We start from the raw sequence: 5986 nt of genomic DNA, 5'->3' as shown, positions 1-5986 counted from the left end.
TGCATCAAAGCCTTCGCCCCCGTGGTCCCTGTTGCTGGGGCTTTAGGGCTTGGTGTGTTTTCCTGGCCAGACGCAAAGAAGTCGCTTCCTATTAAGACTGAACTCCCTGAAATAGTCTAGACCTGGGGGGTGGGGGGCTAGAAGGCAGGATGGTGCACACCTGGCCCTGGACCCCTCCCCGGCCATTCCTGCCCTCCACCCCCAGTGGCAGGGGCTGTCTGTGGGGAGGACTGGCGTACGGAATGACCATGGGGTCAGCCCCACAACCTAAGGAGCTGCCTGCAGGGCTCCCACCTTAACCTCCCAGCACCTGCCGGCCCTGCCCTGGAGCCCAGGGGAGCGGGGGCTGCCATTCAACACGTTGCCGATCGGTTCATTACTGCCCACCTAGGAACCCACGCTGGCTTCACTAATTTGGCCTCCCCACCAGCCGGCTCACTACTGCAAACAGACACGGCACTCGGTAATTGGATCGGCGGGAGGGCGTGTTTTCAGGGATTCGGGGGATCATAAAGGAAATCAGGACTGCGGGAGGCTCTGCGGTGACACTGGACTGCGGGGCGTGGGGTAGGTGGCCCCCGCCCTGCGCTCCCTCCACGCCCCGGCCTCCCCATGGTGCCTCAGCCTCCCTCCCCCACCCACAGGAGACAGTCCCGAGGGTGAAAGGAGTCCGGAAGGAAAGGACTGGAGCTATGGCGCTGGGTCTCCGCAGCAGCCGGGGGCCTGAGGAGGCTGCTTTTCTGGGCCTCAGTTTCCCCATCTGTAATCAAAGGCCAAAGGGGCACTTGTGACCACGATGACCCCCTTGCTAGCTTCCCCTGAGCTCATTCCCCTTCGCCTCCAGAGAGCACCGGGTCCTCACTGCAGCAGCCTGGGGGGTAAGGGCTTTATCAAGGGCCCCCGACAGTGAGACAAGTGAGCACAGGAGCCAGGATTAGGATTCCTCTCAGGAGGGGGGGAAAGCTGCACCCCACCTCCTTCTTCCTCACCATGTGCCACAGTTCAGTCTCATTCAAACGCATTTACTACAAAAGAAAAAATCAAATGAACAAAAAAGACAGAAACAGGACTAATGAAAAAAGACAAAAGACAAAAAATTTAAAAAGTAAAAAAAAACAAAAAAAACCACCTCACACCAAAAAAAAAAAAGAAGAAGAAGAAGAAGAAAAAGAAAAAAAAAGCAGCATTTACTGAGCACCGGGCCTTCACCCCTCTGGCTGGGCACAGGACACAGAGGCACAAGCCCTGCCCAGCAGAGTACCCCAGGCTGTTGGCCACGAGGGCTGGGGAGCCCAGGAGACCTGGCACCAGGCTCTGCTGCACCCACCCAACAAGCATCTTGTGTACCCCCAAACGTGCCCCATCGCCAGCCTCCTGTCTCGGGTGGCAGCAGCTCCGTCAAGACAGACACCCGGTGTTGCCCTGACAACAGTGCCTTGATGGCCCCTCGACAGCCGGTCCCCCACCCCACCCCACTGGGTCTTCTCCTTCGCCAGGGGAACGATGTCACCTGCCCAGTGGCTGGGGGAAAAGGGCCTGGGCAAAACGCAGCCATTTGAGAGAGGGGCAGGCAGTTCACAGCCAGAACTAGCCCAGACACCATTAACCATCTACCAAGCTCCATGTTAATGATTTAATCCTCAAAACACTTTCTAAGGTAGATGAGATTATTACTATCCCCATTTTACAGATGCAGAAACTGAGGATCAGAGAGGTTCAGAAATGTGTCCAAGGCCACACCTGTAAGTGTCAGAAGCGGGATTCAAACACAGGTGACTCTGCTTTCTTAATCACAGATTTCATCAGAGAGCCTTTCCACAACTGGGGACTCAGGTGGGCTGTGGGGACAGGAGACTTTGAAGAGCAGGGCAGAAGAAGGTAAGAGAGAAGAGTCCATGGCTAGGGTCCCTTTGTGAATGCCTTGGCTCCCAAAGGAAGAATCAAAGTAAGGCAGACATTCACACCTTAGTGAGAATTAGTTCATAAACCTTCTTCCATGAGGATCACGTTTAGAAATGGGGCAGAGAATGCCTTGGCTTGTATGGCTCAGTTGGTTGGGCATCGTCCTGTGCACCAAATTTGGTTCCCGGTGAGGGCACATGTCCAGGTTGCAGGCTCAATTCCTGGTGGGGGGGCACACAGGAGGCAAGCCATCAATGTATCACTCTCATATTGATGCTTCTCTCTTCCTCTCCCTTCCTCTTGCAAAAAAAACCCCCACAAAAAACAAAAACACAAAACAAAAAACAACAACAACCCACAAACTTAAAAAAAAATGGGGCAGAGAGCCTTGAAGGACCACACAGGGAGGGACTGGGCCTGCTGAGGATAGAGTGGAGGAGATAAGAGGTGGAGAGTTGAAGCCAAATCCCTCCACTGGAGGCTCTCCCAGCTCTCAGGGACTCTCAGTGGTTGATTAAAAAAAACACACAACCCACTACTCACTGAGGGCCAAGGGCCAAGGGAGGGGGCGGGGGCACAAGTGCTCCCCACATTCCCCTTTGTGTGGGGCAGGGTGGGTAGTATCCCTCTTGGGCATCATGAGGAGAGGGGAAAAGCTGTATCCCACCTCCTTCTTCCTCTCCATTTGCCACAGTTCAGTTTCATTCAAAAGCATTTACTACAAAAGAATCAAATGAAAAACAAAAATACAAAACCACACACACACACAAAACAAAACAAAACAAAACACAGAAACAGAGCTAATGGGGAAGAAAAAAAGAACAAAAAATTTTTTTTCTTAAAAAAAAAAAAATCCTCACGGAAAAAAAAAAAAAAAAGAATTCCCGAGCACCTACTATCGGCCAGTTCTAAGCACTGGCGATCCGTGGTCTGGTGTTCTGAGGGAGACAGATAATAAAGAAGATAAATAAATGGGGTGCGGCCGGAAAGGGGGCCGCCCCCTCGCCATTTGCAGATGACCTGCTTCTGGGTTGGGGCTTGGCACCTGGCAGAGCAGCTCCCGCACTGCGATCTATTGAAAGTCAGTCCTCAACACAAGGGTTGGTAAAAAGAAAAAAAAAAAAAAAAAGAGGGAAAAAGAAAAAAAAAAGAAGTAAATAATTCATGCGTCCACTGGGGATCAGTGTGTCAGGGAAAATCAAAGCAGGGAAGGAGGAGGTGGGGGAGGTGGTTACAGTTGTGAACAGAGTGAGTGGTCGGAGAGCTCCCTCCATGACACTGAGAAAGATGTGAATAGAGAGGAGCAGGAGACATGTGAGTCTGTGGGGAAGAACTTTCAGGCAGAAGGGAACAGCGCCAGACAAGGCCCTGGGGCAGGAGCCGGTCGGGTGGATGTGTTTGAGGGACAGCAAGGAGGCCTGGTGGCTAGAGGGACAAGTCTGGGAGATGAGGTCAGTGTGGTTTTTCAGTGTAAGATGACCTGGTAACCGACTGCCTCTATCTCTAGGACATCAGCCGGCGTTCCCCATAGTACCTCCAGCAAGGAGAACAGCATCTGGCCTGGGCAGGACCACAACAAATATCAGTCAGATGAATCAAAGAGTATGGGCAGGAACTTAGTGTTCATGTGCAAAAAAAAAAAGAAAGAAAAGAAAGAAGAAAGAAAGAAAAAAGAAAAGAAAAAGAAAGAAAAAAAAGAGGGTGGAGAAAAGAAAAAAGAAAAAAAAAGGAGCCCAGTCTCAAACTATACACAAAAAGATCAATGTCAATACGTAGGTTGCGGGTTTGATCCCGGGTCTGGGTGCATACGGGAGGCAGTGGATCGATGTTTTTTTTCTCTCTCTACCCTTTCCTCTTTCTCTAAAATCAATGAACATATCCTTGGGCGAGGAGGGAAAAAAAGTAAACGCCTAAAACATTCAACAGAAGTAAAAATAACTTCTGTTCATCAGAGGACCATTTCAAGAGTGAGAAGCAAGCACACAGCAGGAGGTGCATTTGGCAGACGTGTAATTGACAAGGACCCGCTGAAGAACTCCTGCAGAACAACAGGACAACCTGATGGGAACAACTGCAGACCCCACCCAAGGGGAAACCCAAACAGGCAGCAACCCAGGGAAGCGCATCTCCCGCCGCCGCCAACAAGCGGGTCCAAGCCCACACCTGGCAGTGCCAAGTGCTGGGAGGCTGTGGAGACCCAGGAACTCCAAGTACTGCTGAGAGGGGGACAGGCAGCAGCACCCAGGAGAGTGTGGCCTTATCTTCTAAAGATGCCCTGTGCCCCCACAGGTCTGCTCTGGGGTACACCCCAGATCTGTGTTCCCCAGATCACCTGGACGGAGAGCTTCATTCTCAATGGTGCGGGGTTGGAAGCTGCCCAGACATCCATCAATGAATAAACACAATGAAATAACTCCATTCACACATGCCGTCCCCCAGGACAGAGACATCCATCAATGAATAAACACAATGAAATAACTCCACTCCCATCAGTAGAAGGCTCCCCGCACCAAGGACTCTTGCAAACAAGACATTTTGGTGAAAAAGTGCCTGAATGCCCTGGTTGAAAGACTCCACATCCGTGAGGTTCCAGTCCAGCCTAGGGAAACTTTGTGGGGTAGGTTGACTCTCCTAGGTGGCCGAACCGGGAAGAAAACAGGACCGCATGTCATGGGAGTCAGGGCGCCTGAGACCTCAGGGGAGCTGGACCGGGTGTGATTAGGGCAGGGTCTGGGGGGCTGGCAGCGTTCAACTTCACCCGGGTGGTGATCACCCTAAACTTCACAGGTCTTGATGACTTTTTCTGCATGCTTATTACAGTTCACAACTTCGGAAAAATTCTATTTGGGGGGGCAGGGGAGGACTCATGCCGGGCATAGTTCTGGGTCTCCGAACACCTTCTGAGTCCCAGGCGCCATGCGAGGCGACTGACCGGCTTTCCTCCATGACAGAGGAGGGGACTGAAGCCTACACAGAGGAAGGAGCGTGCCCTTAGGGCACGGAGCAGACAGAGTGGCCACGGCGGGGGGTGAGGGCAGAGGGACCCGGTGCAGAGGAAGGCAGAGGAGGGGATTAACTTGGGGATTAGAGGCGCAGCTGGCGGCTGGGACTTGCTAGTATCTGCAAATACAGGCGTGGCGCTGGAGGAGTGTTCCCAGCAGCCGGAGGGAGGGTAGCTGAGGGAGGGAGGGAGGGGCAGGGAGCGCGCAAGAGGCTAGAGCAGCCGTCGCCCGCGGACCACTCTCGCGGGTCCGTGAGGCGCGAAAAGGTTGGCGACCGCTGCGCTAGAGCACAGGTGGCCAGACCTGGAGGAGCCCTACTGTGTGCTAGCCCTTGCAAGGTGCTGGGGCTGGAGAAATTAAAGAGTCAGACCCAGCCCGTGATTGCAATGGGGCGGGCAGAGGACACTCCAGGTGGCACGGGGAGCCCCGGGGACCGCCACTCCCCGCCCTCACCTGTCTCCCCGAACACATCCTGCTTCCTCAGGGCCCCAGGTCTTTGCACCTCTTGGAAGGCCCATCCTGTCTGTCCTTGCAAACTCCTATTCTTCCTTCAATTCTGGGCTCAAGTGTCCTGGCTGCCAGGAAGCCCACCTTGATTCACCGGGCCAGTGTCCCCAGCCTGGGACCCCTGGGAGGATTTGTGGATGAGACTGTGTCCCTGCTGTGAAAGGCTGACCTGGGTCTTGCTGTGTCTCAAGGGGGAACTTGGTACACAGAGAGGGAATGAGCCCACCTGGGGGTGAGGGGCCAGGGGATCACAAAAGTCACAGAGAAAAGGTGAGAGGGAGGACAAATAGTTTGTCCCATGGACGAGAAGGCAGGTAGGAGGTCATTCTGGGCAGAGGGAATGGCAGGAGCAAAGGCGGAGAGAGCTGCGTGAGGTGGCAGCTTGTTTGGGGCTCAGAAGGGGGACTCCAGTATGGGGTGGGGAGCGGCAGTGGGGGATCTGGGCTGAGGGGCTGGGGCAGGAGAGCGCCGCTGTATATCTGCCCACACAGGGAGTTGCCCAGGGTCCCAATGGCACAGCCCTTTTGCTCATTCAGATAGTATTTAACTGGACCCTGGCAGGAGCAGGGCTGGGG

At 53.8% G+C, this 5986-nt stretch overlaps 1 protein-coding gene across 1 annotated transcript in view; it reads right to left on the bottom strand.

The window, feature by feature from the left end:
• Positions 1-5986, bottom strand: part of BEGAIN (brain-enriched guanylate kinase-associated) — a 19345-nt gene that overhangs the window by 12121 nt on the left and 1238 nt on the right. The gene's annotated exons all lie outside the window — the stretch shown is intronic.

The sequence above is a fragment of the Myotis brandtii genome, unplaced genomic scaffold (assembly GCF_000412655.1).
Source record: "Myotis brandtii unplaced genomic scaffold, ASM41265v1 scaffold535, whole genome shotgun sequence".
Lineage (NCBI taxonomy): Eukaryota > Metazoa > Chordata > Mammalia > Chiroptera > Vespertilionidae > Myotis > Myotis brandtii.
This window is presented reverse-complemented; position numbering and strand designations above follow the sequence as displayed.